Source organism: Papio anubis, chromosome 4 (genome assembly GCF_008728515.1).
Source record: "Papio anubis isolate 15944 chromosome 4, Panubis1.0, whole genome shotgun sequence".
Taxonomy (NCBI): Eukaryota; Metazoa; Chordata; class Mammalia; order Primates; family Cercopithecidae; genus Papio; species Papio anubis.
In genome coordinates, this window is record NC_044979.1 from 85,405,918 (window position 1) to 85,421,014 (window position 15,097).

Consider the following 15,097-nt stretch of genomic DNA (forward strand, 5'->3'; position numbering starts at 1 on the left):
CCATGGCATGAACATCTGGCAAAGGTCATCACATGGCAGGAAATGGCAGACAGAGGGACAGAAGGGCACTCAAGAATGTGAGGTAGAGGAAATTAGACAGAACTTGTCCTTTGATGAGGAGCCCGTTCCTGTGATAATGGCATTAATTTATTCATAAGTGCGGAGCCCTCATGACTTAATCACCTTTTAATGGTCTCATTTCTTAATGCTGTTACAATGACAAATTTCAACATCGCTTTTGGTGGGGACATTTGAACCATACTATTCCTTCCAAAACTCACGTCCTTCTCACATATAAAACACATTCATCCATCACAATAGGGGCCATAACATCAATCGGGAGCCATCATAATAGCCCCCCAAATCTCGACTTGTTATAGCATCAACCCCAAAGTCCATAGTCCAGAGTCTCATCTGAATCAAATATGAATGAGACTAAAAGCATCCTTTATTATGAGGCAAATTTCCTCCAGCTGTGAGCCTGTGAAATCAAACAAATTATCTACTTTCAGAATATAATGGTGGGACAGTCATAGAATAGACATTCCCATTCTAAAAGCGAGAGCTATGCAGGAAGAAAGGTATGACTTTTCTCAAGTAAGTCAAAAACCCAAAAGGGAAAGCAATATTAAGTCTTAGAGCTGGAGAACAATCTCCATTGACTCCATTTCCTAAATTCTGGGAACACACTAGGGCAGGGGTAGAGGCCCTAAAGTCTTTAGTTTCACTGGGCTCAGCTTACAATTTCTATCTCTTGGGTTGAAGTTGCACACTTGTAACTCTACATTTCTGGGGTCTCAGAGAAAACCCTACTCAGATGACTCCTCTAGGCACTGCCCTAGTGGAGACTCTGTGTGTCTCTGCTCCTGCAGCAGATTTCTGCCTGAATCCCCAGGCTATATGTAACATCATTTGAAATCCAGGTGGAGGCAGCTATACCACAGAGCTTTTGCATTCTGTGAGCCTGCAGAATTATCAACCGGTAGACACTGCCATGGCTTTTACCCTCCAGAGCAGGAGATGAAGCCACACTCAAGCTCACCTGAACCATGGCTGGGGTGCCACAGGGGTACTGTGCTAGAACGAGGGGAGGAGAGTCCCAAGATGGCTCTGAGTGGCAAACCTATGGGGCATTCTCTGGGGGCATCCCCCAAAACCATTTTGCTCTCCTAGAGCTCTGGGTTTGTGATGGGAGGAAAGCCTCCAAGATCTTTGAAATGTCTTTGGGCTCTTTATTTTATTATCTTGATGAATAACACCTGGCCCCCTTCTAGCCACAGTAATCTGTTTAGCAAAAGGCTGCTTTGCTGCACCGTTAGCGTTCTTTCTTGATTGTGCATTTTTATGTAGTCAGTCTACAAATTTTCCATATCTTTCTACTTTGCTTCCCTCTTAACTAAAAGTACAATCTTTAAGTTATTTCTTTGCTCTAGAATCTCCTGGTATGCAGTTAAAAGTCACCGTATAGCAGCCTGAATACTTTGCTACTTAGATATTTTTTTCATTCCAGTTCATCACTCTTGAATTCTGCATTTCATAAAGTCCTAGAACATGAACACAATTCTGCCAAGGTCTTTCCTATTTTGTAATAAGAATAGTCTTTACTGTAATTTTTAATACTTTGTACATTTCTGGTGAGGTGTGAGACCCTCACCAGAATGTCTTTTATTATCCATTTCTACCACCATTTTGGCCATGACCACTTAAGTGATCTCTAAGAAGATTTAGACTTTCTCTACTCTGCTCTTCTTCTGAGCCTTCACTATAATTGCATTTAATGCTTCATTCACAGCAATCTAGGCCTTTTCTAGTCTGTTCCTCCAAATTCTTCTAGCCTCTATTCATTACCAGTTTCCAAAGCTGCTTCCACATTTGCAGGTGTTTGTAACAGCAGCAGCCCTACTTCTCAGTATTTGTTTTCTGTTTTAGTTCATTTTCTGTTGCTATCGCAGAATATCACAGACTGGGTAATTTATAAAGAAAAGTTTGTTTGGCTTACAGTCCTAGAGGCTAGGAAGCCCAAGGGCAGGGCACCAGCATCTGGCAAAGGTCATCCCATGATGGAAGGCAGCAAATGAAAGGGTGAAAAGGCTCACAAGCAAAGGATACATAGATAAAACTGGGCTGAATTTATGAATTCAGCTCCGTTTATGTAAAGCCCACTCCTGTGATAATGAACCCACTCCCTCAATAATAGCATTAATCTGTTCATGAGGGCAGATCCCTTATGACTTAATCACCTCTTAAAGGTTCCACCTCTTAATACTGTTACAAAGACAATTAAATTTCAACATGAGTTTTGGGAAGACATTCAAGCCATAATAGGTACCAATTCCTAAATTATTCAGAGTTCATTAGAGAAGAATTCTCACTTTTCCTTTCTAAGGAGGTATCACCTGGCTATTAACATTTCGTGCTAAGTGTAGAGAGGTCTTTCATATAAAATTTCAATTGATTGCTATTTTAATGCCCACATTTTATTCCTACTTCCTATTTCTATCAACTGAGACTCTTTAGGGGCAAAACTACTTCTTCCTGAGTTAGAGCCCCTTCTACTCACACTTCACTGCACCCAAACAAAACTATTTTACCAGTCACTACCCATCTATGAATTGGCTTTCCAACTTCCAAAAAGCTTCTTTCTAATCATTTCCCTCTTATTCTACTCCTATTCTATTTTCATTGTAGATACATACCTTTTATTCCATTGCTCTTAATGCAATAGGTTTTTAGAAAGAAGAAGAGATAAGTTTGTAGGTTCAATATACTATATATGTTATCTAAAACTGGAGCCCTCCCTTGTTCCTTCTTTAACTTTAATATTCACTACAACAGAAAAATTCTAGACATTTTGGAAATGTTATTTTTCATGGTAGTGTTTTGCTCTTATTTGCTTTATATAGTTTTAGTATGTGCAGCTCCTGTTAAAGCAAAAAAGAAATATTTTTTATTGCATTGATAGTGGATGACATAGAACTCAGGAATTTCCAAAGGTTTTAAGAGTGTTGCAGATAAAATCTGTAATCTGTTACTGTAGATGAAACACATATTGTGCACTCATACTGATAGCAGCAGTATTCACAATAGCCAAAATGTGGAAGCAACCCAAGTGTCCATCCACAGATGAAAAGACAAATGGAATTTGGTCCATATATCAAGAATATCATTCAGACTTGAAAACAAAGGGCATTTTGGTACATCAATATATCTTTAAAAATTACACTAAGTGAAATAAGCCAGTCAAAAAAAGGAAAAATATAACATGATTCCACTTGTATGAGGTGCACAGGGTCATCAAATTTATTAGACAGAAAATAGAATGATGGTTTCTTAGGTTTGGGGTAAGAGGGAAGTGGGGAGTCAGTGATTAATGGGCAGGATTTCAGTTAAGGAAGATGAGAAAGTTCTGCAGATAGATGGTGGTAATGGTTACACAACAATGTAAATATATTTAATGCCACAGAACTGTGTAGTTACAAATGTTGCAAATGATAAATTTTATGTTATATATTGTAAAACAATAAAAAAATAGTAAAAATATTCAATAATAGACTTTGCTTTTATTTACTTATTTTATTTTATTATTTTATGTATTTCTTTTTTTTTTTTTTTTTTTTTTTGAGGCAGATGTCACTCTGTTGTCCAGGCTGGAGTGCAGTGGCACGTTCTCAGCTCACTGCAACCTCTGCCTCCTGGGCTCAAGAGATCCTCCCACCTTTGCCTCTCGAGTAGCTGGGACTACATGTGTACACCACCACACCCGGCTAATTTTTTGTATTTTTGGTAGAGACGGGATTTCACCATGTTTCCCAGGCTGGTCTCAAAGTCCTGAGCTCAAGTGACCCACCTGTTTTGACCTCCTGAAGTGCTGGGATTACAGGAATGAGCCACTGTGCCTAGCGTCAATAATACACTTTGTCTTAATGGATTCTCACATTGCTATAAATAAATACCTGAAACTGGGTAATTTATAAGGAAAACAGTTTTAATTGGCCCATGGTTCTGCAGGCTGTAGGAAGCATAGTGGCTTCTGGGGAGGCCTCAGGAAACTTTCAATCATGGTGGAAGATAAAGGGGCACATCTTACATGGCCAGAAAGGAGGAAGAGAGAAAGTGGAGGGAAGTGCTACATACTTTTAAACAACCATATCTCATGAGAACTCTATCATGAGGACAACACCAAGGGGGGATATCCACCTCCACGATTCAATCACCTCCCACCAGGCCCCACCTAGAACATGGGGGATTACAATTTGACAAGAGATTTGGGCGGGGACACAATTCCAAACCATATTGCACTTCTTTTGTTCAAGTATACTCTTTATTGTTTTTTTATAATGAAGGCATATATTAGCAATTGAGGAGGGGTCTGCCTTTATATGTCTATTCTATCCTCTTGATATATTTTTCTTGCACCATTTTGACTTCAAAGAAAATAAAATTTTCTCATTTCCAAAGCCCACACAATTGGAAGAAGATTCAAGTAAATGGATCTTAACTAACATTCACCATGCTTCATCCTTTCTGCAGGGTGAAAGAACAATAGACAAGGTGTGAAGTTTGCAAGTATTCATGTTCTTATTACTTATTGTAACATTCTGATATAATTTACAATAGACAAAATGTTAATTTTATGCTTAATATGAACTACTGTTCTTGAAAAAAGCAGGCAATATTATCAACTGCATCCTCACTTAAACAGAATTTTTTGCCTATTGTCCTTGGCTTTCAGTTCAGTAATCTAAGATTCTAGAGTCAACACTTTTGGTTATTCTTCAGATTCTTATATTTAATGACCACTTGACTTTTAGAAAGTTGCTTACACTCTCTAAGGCTCAGTTTCCTCATTTTTAACATCATGAGGGGCTAAACAAAGACAACGTGAAAGTTTTGATGATTTTGGTTTGTTAAACACATAAAATTTGATAATTGTCCCTTCCCAAGCCCAGTTTTCTATAAAGTGATTGTTATTGTTAAGCACATTGTAATTAAGCAGAAAAACTCAGCATGTTTTAATAAATTGTTAAAAAAATATCTCCTGGGAAATCACCCTTTTATTTAACTTAATCTCTTAATCTCCATCAATCTGAATATTTTAACAAATATCATATACTCAATATATATCAAAAGTATCAATGTAAATTCTCAAAAACCAGAGTGCCCATTTGAACTTGAATTTTTAAAGCTTTAAAAGAAATTAAAATGTCATCTTTATTTGGAAAAAAAAAAGTAAAAAATGTCAGGAAGGAAAGAAGGGAGGGAGGGAGAAAGGGAGGGAAGGGAAGGAGGAAGGAAAAAAGGAAGGAAGGAAGGAAGGAAAGAAAAAGAAGGGAAGGAAAAAGGGAGGGAGGGAGGGAGGGAAGGAAGGATGGGAGGGAGGGAGGGCGGGAAGGAAGGAAAGTAGGAAGGAAGGAAAAGAAGGAAAGAAGGAGGGAGTGATGGAACAACGAATGATGAATGGAATGGCGCCGATGATGATGGTCGAGCCAGCATGGAATGCAGCCACGATGATGGTCGGAATGGTAATGGTGCCGATGGCGGATGGAATGGAATACAGTAATGAATGAAAATGGAATGAATGAAAATGAATGGAATGGAATGAAATGGAAAGAATGAAGGAGGGAAGGAAGGAAGGAGGAAAGAATGGAATGGAGTGGAAGGAATGAAGGAAAAGAATGGAGGAATGGAAGGAAGGAAGGAAAGAAAGAATGGAATGGAAGGAAGGAAAGAAGGAAGGAAGGAAGGAAGGAAGGAAGGAAGGAAGGAAGGAAGGAAGGAAAGGAGGGAAGGAAGGAAGGCAAAGAAGGAAGGGAGGGAAGGAAGGAAAGAAGGAGGAAAGAAGGAGGGAAGGAAGTATAAGGGAGTCATGAAAGCTACAGTTGAATTGTTTTATTGTGCAAGTACATTTTCTACTATATAATGGTGGCACCGATAATAAAATAAAAATATATTCTTTCAATGTTTTTCAGAATATAAAGAAAAATTATTCATATAAGGTTAAAATTTATGGAAATGTTTAAATACTCACATTCTAATATGGCCTACTTAATTTTTCTTAAATGCCTCCAAAAAGGCCATCATCTTATTCTTCAATGTTCCATTTCAGTTAAATATTGATTTTAACTAGTTTGATTATACTGTCTTTCAGAAAAATAAATATAAACTAAAAGATACAATATATTTGAGTTAGAAAATCTAAGGTACTTGTTTTGCTGGACGTTCCATTTGCCTGCCTGGTTTTGACAGTAAGTACATTAGGTTTCAATTTTGTTCTAACTTTAGAACAAATACTTGTTGCACAAACTACCTATGAACCTATTTCTGTTTCTGGTAGGCAAATGAATGAGGTCTAAAATCCCTGAACGTACTTGACATCTCCTAAACCACACACTTTGGTAGTAGGTGATCTACGGCCCTAGGATAAGTGGTTCTTTCATGAAAAACTACGGGGCTTCGGTCTCATGACTGCCAGTCGGCATCCCAAGGAGGCGGCCGTGCTCACAGAGGCCAGGTGTGAACCAGAAGGAGAGAAGGCAGATGATTTGTCTGAAACTTAATCATAGCCAGCCTTAGGACTTTCCATTTGAAGATTGGAGTCCAAAACCCTGGCTCACTAAGGCACTGAACCACAGGTGAGCAGTGAAAATCACAATCTATAAAGAATATGTGCCTTGTTTTCTAACAGAATAAGGTTAATGGATTTTCAGTGCCACTGTACTTGAGACTTATTAAATTGGCCTAGAATCAAAATTAATTAAGTAGTTTCCAAAAGTTCAAGGTATGCTTTCTTCCCATCCAGTCTACTAAGTATACCTTTGCCTCACATGATTTTCAAAACTCTGTATACAGAATTTTAATTATCTTCTTACAAAAGCTATTTTGTGGGCAGGATGTCTAGTTACAATTGCTGTAGACTGAAAAGAAATCGACCCACAAAGTTCATCTGTGAGCATTTGATAGGTACATAAATATTCTTGTCACTCTGAATACCTTGGCCATTGCAGTCGGAGACTCTCCCCCTTATTGGAAAAGTCAACTCTAAGGCTGGTTATTGTTTCACTAATATTCTGTTGGTAATCAGCCACTTTGTAAAGCTTTGTTCATGAGTTCCAGAGAGCATTTGGCTTCCAACAATACAAAGGACCAATGCAAGCATTTTTGGTCAGTTTTGATTGAATGCAGATTGCAGGATTGTTTTGCTAGACCACATTACTCTTTCAAATGTTTCTTCAGTAGTTGCATATTACTTTCTAATGATAATCATTTGTATTTCCAGAGCCCTTTGGCTCCTGATGTTTTACAGTGAATTTCCTCAGAATCCATCTCTGTCTTCACTGTGCTTCCCTCTCGGTTAAGAGGAGGCCTGCAGCTCCTAGTCTTTCGCAAGGCCATGTTAACAAATGGCTGCAAAGAATGAGTAGGAAGAAACCCATGAAAAACACCCAACTTAGGCTCTGTAGAGGGTGATGTGCAAAGTAGAATGTTTCTCGTAGTTGCAGAAGGAAAGAAATCTAAGAGCATGCTATGAATTCTATTTCATTGACATTTAAAAATTGCTTTTAATATAAATTTTATAGCTCTTCGACTTCTTATATAACCCAAAAGGTAAACTAAAGGTTAGGCAATTCAGTAGGATGTTTGGGCCTAACCAGATCACAGTTTTTCTTTCATTGTCTGCCGCCACCGCCCCCACATGCTTCCTTCTCACTCCACTTCTGGTGGTCCCGACGCACTCTGCAGATGTTTCTCCCACACAATGGAAACATTCCCTAATGTGCCCGTAGACTTCCAGGCTTGGCTCATATGGGAAAAGGAAAAATTGGAAAGAAAGAATATGTTTCTGGATTGGTGTTATTTCCTTTCGTGCCTTTCAAAAGTGCTGAAACAGAAGAAATTTAATTTAGACCTATTCACCTTTCCCATGCTGCTAACCATGTAAGTGGTTTATTAAAGTAATTTTCTTTTTAATTTAAAAATGTAAATAAATAAATAAGTGAACCTTATCAGTCAGTCTTTCAGACGTCTCAAGGTAGCTATCTGATGTTAGAAAATTTTATAGAATTATGTCTATGTTTCTTGTTTTTAAAATAAGAGTTGCTATCAATGCATCAGTTACTTGGAAAATTAGAGTATCTATTATTCTACATAAAGCTTAAATACTGCATCCTGTAATTTTCAAATAATTTTCATTAAGAGATATTCTTCCCTGTTTGCACATTGCATATGGGACACCAATATGCTGAAAAAACAGGACACAGATAAAAAAGGAAAATAACAATTTGCATTTCCTCCATTGCCTCTCCAGCCTCTCTGTAGAGCTATATTTTGTCCTTGGATGACATCTTGGGCAGCATCTGTATTTTACATGTTCTTTGATAAAAATTCTTTCATCATGTTAGTCATAAAAAATATTCTCCATTCAGAAATTAGCATGCTAGTGTCCATATTTGAAAAGCAAACTTCATTACAGTTTTTCCCTCTCCAGTACCATCCCTTCCCTAGTTTGCTCTGTTGCCAGTGGGAAGTGTGTAATTAACATGTGTGAGAGTGTGTGTGGGTCTTTGTTGAGTATTGGGAGTTTCGTCTTGGTTTTTCTTTACTCTATTACATCTTTTATCTCTCCTGAAGCCCAGAGCTCATTTGCCATGCAAGTAGAGGGGAAGAGAGGAGTCAAGAAAGGATTTTCCTTGCTACCTCTGATTTTCAGACTGTTTTCCTCTTGTCTTGTTGGTGTTTAAAGCTAATTTCCCATTAGGATCTTTCAGGTAAATTCTTGACAAGGATTAACTTCCCCCCCGATGCATCTGGCTCCAACCTCACACCAGCATCTAGCTTTAAATCTTAACAGCGCTCAATTGACATTATGTCTTTCCAGATACCTTGTCTGTTCTCACACTCACTGTCCCCTTTTAGTTCATGGGAAACTTGCGAATGAGACCCATTGCCTTTTGAAATGCAGCCACTTGCCACTTGGCTAGACAGGTATGGGTCAAACAGAGTTTCATGAAGAAGGATGCAAACTTCAGTGCATTAATAGTATGGATTTTATTGACCTTTCTGAAGTCCCAGTTGCCAGGAGGTCTAGGTTTGAATTTGGCAGTCCTGTCACTAGTTGTATGATTTTGAGTAAACTGCTTAAGTCTCATTCAGTTTTTTTAGTCAAGAAAATAGTATATTTGCCTCATAAGGTTATTGTGAGGTTCACATGAGTTAGTGAATGTAAAATACTAAGAAGAATACCTGGCACATGATAAGTACTATGTAATATTTCATGTCCATTATTATACTTGGAATAGTATAGTGATATGTCCATTACCATACTTGTACCAAACATAAGTATATTGTCAATAAGGACACAAGTCTGTAGTTAAAGAGAGATTTATGAGGCAGATATATAATTTTGGTGTCTTCAACCTGTAGATGTGGTTAGTATGAGATTGGATGATAACAGCTAAGGAGTGAGTGTAGACAATTAAGAATGTTCAAGCATTGGGCTGTACATCCTGAGCACTGAAAGGATTAGAGCATGTGGAAATGAGAAAATTGTATCCCAAAAGGCTCATGAGTTCATAGAAAAAACAGATAAATATAATGTCTGAACTGAGGTAATAAAGTCTTTCAGAGACAGTGTGGTTAGTGTCAGATGCTACTAAGAGGACAAAAAAAATAATGGCCATGAACTGATCATTGGAATTAACATCAGTATTGTCCTGATTTTGATAAGACTATTTTGAAAGAGCAGCGGAACAGTGAGGGTGAAAGCAAAACCAGAGTGTGTCCAAGAGAGAATCGGAGGAGATAAAGTAGAAACAATCATTATAGACAACTTTTTGAAGGAAATTTGAGGTAAAATGACAGAGATAAACATGGCTAGCTGGAAGCAGAAGTGAGATGAAGAAATAGTCTTTTAAAAAGTTGGAGAAAATAGCATTTTAAAAATATATTGAGGGGTCCTAGAAAAACATTTATGTGGATATTAAATTCCTGAGAATTATGAGAAGAGGGGCATTGGAGAAAATGAGAGTGGGCCACCATCAAAAGGCTTTAAGAAAAACCCAAGACAATTAGGGGAGAAATTCAGGGAGAAGTAAGAACTGCTATGAGGAAAATGACCTTATTATTAATGAAATTTACAAATAGGGCCTTGCAAGACTTCCTAAAAGGGAGAAGATGCTAACTGATTTTGATTTAAGTTTTTTTTTTTTTCTTTTCCAGTGAATTAGGAAAATAAACTCTCATTTTATAAACATTTTACAGCCTCTCTTCCATTAAGGAGCTGGAAAGAAACTCAACTTTGTGCTATCATAGCTGATTTTCCATTTGGAGCAATGAGTGGCAGTGAGATAGATAGAACTGGTATCTTTTAACTGACTGCAAGGTCCTCCAGCTTTGGAGCCAGCACATGCTTTACTTTTTGTTTTTTGAAGTTAAGTAAGCCAATAAAATGTTAAGGAACAGCATCTTCTTTCCTATCAGCAACATCCACAGTGCATCCCACCTTCCATACCACTCCAGGATCTCGTCAAGATACAAAGCTGTATATTGAATTTCAGTTATGAAAATATCTAAAGAAAGTGAAGTTTTAGATTCGATCTTGTCTTCTCATATCTTCGAGCACAGAGATGTAACATTACATCATGTTACATTTTTCAGAAATGTAAACTATCAGCTTAAAAATACAACAATAATTTTTTATACTAGTTGCTTAAATGTATGTTGTTTATCATTTATATTTCATAATAAAGTTAAAACCTAAATTTGTCTTAAGACTCAGAGTAAGCAGTTTCCTTTTGTGTTTTGGAAACTTCCCTGCTGCTCCAAGGAGCTACCAACCTCCATATGTATCAAATGATCTGAATTTCCTGAGGTGTTTGTGTAGTCCATTTACTCAAGATTTTTAAGTGCTATATGTGCAGAAAACAGCTGTTTGCTTTTTAATATCAGAAGAAATGCTCATTAAGGAACTACCTGAGATTCTTTACTCTTCCAAAAAAATAAAAGGAAGGCCAAAGAAGCAATTTATCAACTAGTAAGTAAAAATTTGGTGGCCTTTATAAGCACACAGAGAGTAAAGTAGATCATACTTCATATAAAACTTTGATTTCTCTATAGTGGAAAGAATAAGGGAGGTAGAAGAAATGGAAGTAACAGAACAAATTCTACAGCAGAGAAAGGACAATAGCCATTAGGAAGGGCAGTATGTCTGAAAAATAAGAATTAGAATTTGTAAAATTGATCTAAGGTTCTTAAAAGAATGAGGGAATTTTTTTTTTTTTTTTTTTTTTTTATTAGAATTGTCTGGTTACCTTCTTTCTAAGGTTGTCCCCGTTGACTTGATTCTAATGAACACACTATGAAATAAAACCTCATTAATTCATTACGAATGAAATACAAATTGTTGAGTAGTCCAAATCTGATCAAAACAGAAAGAGTTTTATTACTTTAAAGTATAGAAGTAGTTTGGATTAACTGAACGTCAGAGTTGTGAAGGAACACAGACGTGATCTGGATTATTGCTCCCATTTTTTTTTTTTTTTTTTTTTTCACTGAAGAACCACAGTAAAGAATAACCAGACTGTGTTTTGAGGCTTGTTTTCTAAAGAACTCTTATTCACTTCCCATGTCTGTTCAGGGTCACACATCTAGTAAGTGGAAATTGGCATGAGAGTCTAAATACAATTCCTACCTTAGGTTTCTGCAATCAAGCAAAATTCAATCTTCAAGAAACTCAATTAATGGATTACTACTATATGTGTGCTAACAATTAAGGCATTTCTTTGGGAACAAAGTTATTTTAAAGAGCTAAAAGGTGACCTTGGGAACTTCCTTGGAAATATTACATAAAATTTATATTTTAAATAAATAGAAAAAGGACAGTTTTTTTATAGAGGGGGAAAGAAAATTTTAAACCATTCAAGGATCAGCAATCACAAGCATGAAAAGAAGCTTCTGCTCACCAGAAACGCTACCAAGTAACACAATGTCTTGCTAAATGTGGGAGAATATATGAACCCTCTTTGCTCTAGAATAGGGATTCTTATATTTTAGGTTGCACATAATCCCCCTGAGAACCTGGGTGTTTGTGCACATACCAGAGCATATCTCTGAGGTCTGGATTACTTCAGTCTAAGATGGGCCTTGGAAGTAGCAGGAGTTTTGATGCAGATAAACTGCAGCCCACAAATTTGGAATCAATAACCCAGTCAGATGACATAGTTGAGACTAAACACCAAACTACTCAACATGAATTTTTGTCAGATATCTTTTAATGTATTATAATTGAATACATAACTAAAGGCAACGAAGTAAGTCTTCATCAAGTTGAATGGATTCTTGAAACTGTTCAGTGACAAAAATCATTGTTTTTCAAGGGTCTCAATAAATTAGCTTAGATTTTTAAAATCACTTTACTATTAAAAGTTTTTTAAGGCACTAAGTCATTCATTCTTTTATTTGCCAAGTTAATATGTTTAGAATGTAAGATATTGAAAGTGCTTAACTCCACTTCTGACTCTTCAGCATAGACACATCAAGTAGTGTTAAATAATGTAAAATAATTTTCCTCTCTCTAGCATATTCATGAATGACTTACATAGGTTTTATTGGTAGAGTGACTGTCTAAATCATTGATCAAATAAAATCTTTCTCTCACTTTCACTCTCCCTCTTTCTATCTCTCTTTCTTACACACACACACACACACTCACACACACAGAACTATTTATTCATCAAAAATCTGTTTTAAAATGTTGGCAAATTTATACAATAGTATATTCAAAACTGTTTCCAAAATAAATGTTTTTCAAAAAAGAAATAACAAAACCGTGTTAATATGGAGAGGAGGCAGAAGTGTGGGTTCCCCACCAAAGGCCCCACGTCCAAGTCTGGAAACCGTGACCCTAAATGAGAAGTTATCCCTGTTTTCCTGCCCAAATGTTGCTTTATCCAAAACCACCCTGGCCCGCCATGCCCCCCATTCCTGTACCCATAAAAACCTCAAACCCCAGGCTCCACAAGCAGAAGAGTGGAAGAGTGACAGAGCAGCATGGCATAGAAGGAGAAAAGAGAAGGAGCATCTGAACATTGAGAGGAGTTCTGCTGGGGATGGTGGGAGAGGAGATCAGCCATGGGACAGTCAAATTCCAGGGGAAGATCATCTTCCCACTCCATCCCCTTTCTAGCTCCCCATCCATCCCACTGAGAGCCACGTCCAACACTCAGTAAAATCCTTGCATTCACCATCCTTCAAGTGTGTGTGACCTGATTCTTCCTGGACACTGGACAAAGGCCCAGGTACCAAGAGCACAGACTGTAAAAGGCTGTCACCCTGACTCTCCACTGAGCTGATTAACATTTAGCCATCCCTAGACTGCAATTGCTAATAGAGCATTAATTGTAACAGACCCTCAGATGCTACTGTGGTGCCAGTGCCCAGAAGCACCCTCCCTGGCACCTACATCTGCCTGCTTGAGTGTTCCCCCTCCCATAAGGGGTTTGAGCACCAGCAGCCAAGCACACTAGCCACACACCGTCACAAGTCACACAAGGAGGTCAGGGAACTTTCCTGTTTCAATGTCATCAAAGCAAATTTTTAAAAAACCTTCACACTAATCATCTAGGTTGTAGAATATTAAAAAATGACATAAACAGAATAACTATTCTTAATATATACTCTAATCAGTTTTCTTAGTCACTTATATCTTTAACAGCAGGTCAGTGGCATTTTTTTGAAGATATTATTTCTAATATGGTGTTACTATTTTGAATTTTTTAAATAAAATTATCTGTATTCTTATTCAAAGTTTCATCTTATGGTTAATACATTCAAAAGTGTTGACACTTGCAATTGAATTTTCTCTCTATAACATTTATATTTTGAAAATACTCTTTGTACAGGTACTGAAGTATCTAGCAAGCTAAAAAGATACAGCGAATGTGTATTTTCTGTTCTAAATTTTTCTCTTATTAAATGATATAATTAATTCCAACATGTGTCATAGCACTTGTATTTTTGCCTACATTCAGAATAACATTTCAAAAATATTTTACAAAACGAAATTTATCAAGTAATTTGTCTTATTATTTGTTAATTGTTTTACCAGATTTAGAAGTTGTGAAATTATAGGTTTTTTATTTTATTATTATTATTATTATTATTTTTGAGATGGAGTCTTGCTTTGTCACCCAGGCTGGAGTGCAGTGATGTGATCTTGGCTCACTGCAAGCCCTGCTTCCCAGGTTCATGCCATTCTCTTGCCTCAGTCTCCCGAATAGCTGGGACCACAGGCACCTGCCACCACGCTCGGATAATTTTTTGTATTTTTAGTAAATACGGGGTTTCACCGTGTTAGCCAGGATGGTCTCGATCTCCTGATCTCATGATCCGCCCACCTCGGCCTCCCAAAGTGCTGGAATTACAGGCCTGAGACATCAAGCCCAGCCAAATTATAGGCTTCTAAAATTATGTTCCTTTTTGGTACATAATATAAATTTATCTCTTTTGAAATAGAAGTTTCATCAATACTCTCAAGCTTCAACTTTGAGTGTCAGAGTTAAATCTCACTTGAAGTTGAAACTCTTTTTATACAATCTGTTCAGTCCTTTCCTAGTTTAATAGGGATCAATTTCAATATCTCCCTGTTTGCAAGCTTTGTTTTCAATAAGTGAAATTCACTAATAACTTCAGGAAAAAAAGTTTTGTCAATCTTCATTGATATTTGTCTAAAGATCTTCAACTAGTTTTAAACAAATGCATCCAAGTTTGACAGAGTCTACCATAAAATTCAGTAACATGAGAGGACACATGTTTGATTTACAAATTTTTTTTGAAAATCTTACTCACTTCTAAAATCTGATGTCTGGCAGCAAAACATACTTTCATGTTGATGTATTCTTTTGTATTTAACATCAATTGTACAACAAATAAATTTCTAGGCAATTTGCAACTTTGTATACCTAAAATATTTTTAAATTTTCACAATATACCTGTCTGAATACTATTATTAATTTTATGTCCAACACAAGCAATTTCAAGCAATTTTTCTGCTAACAGTCTCTTAATTTAGAAAGAATACTGCTTTGTATTACTAACTAATCCA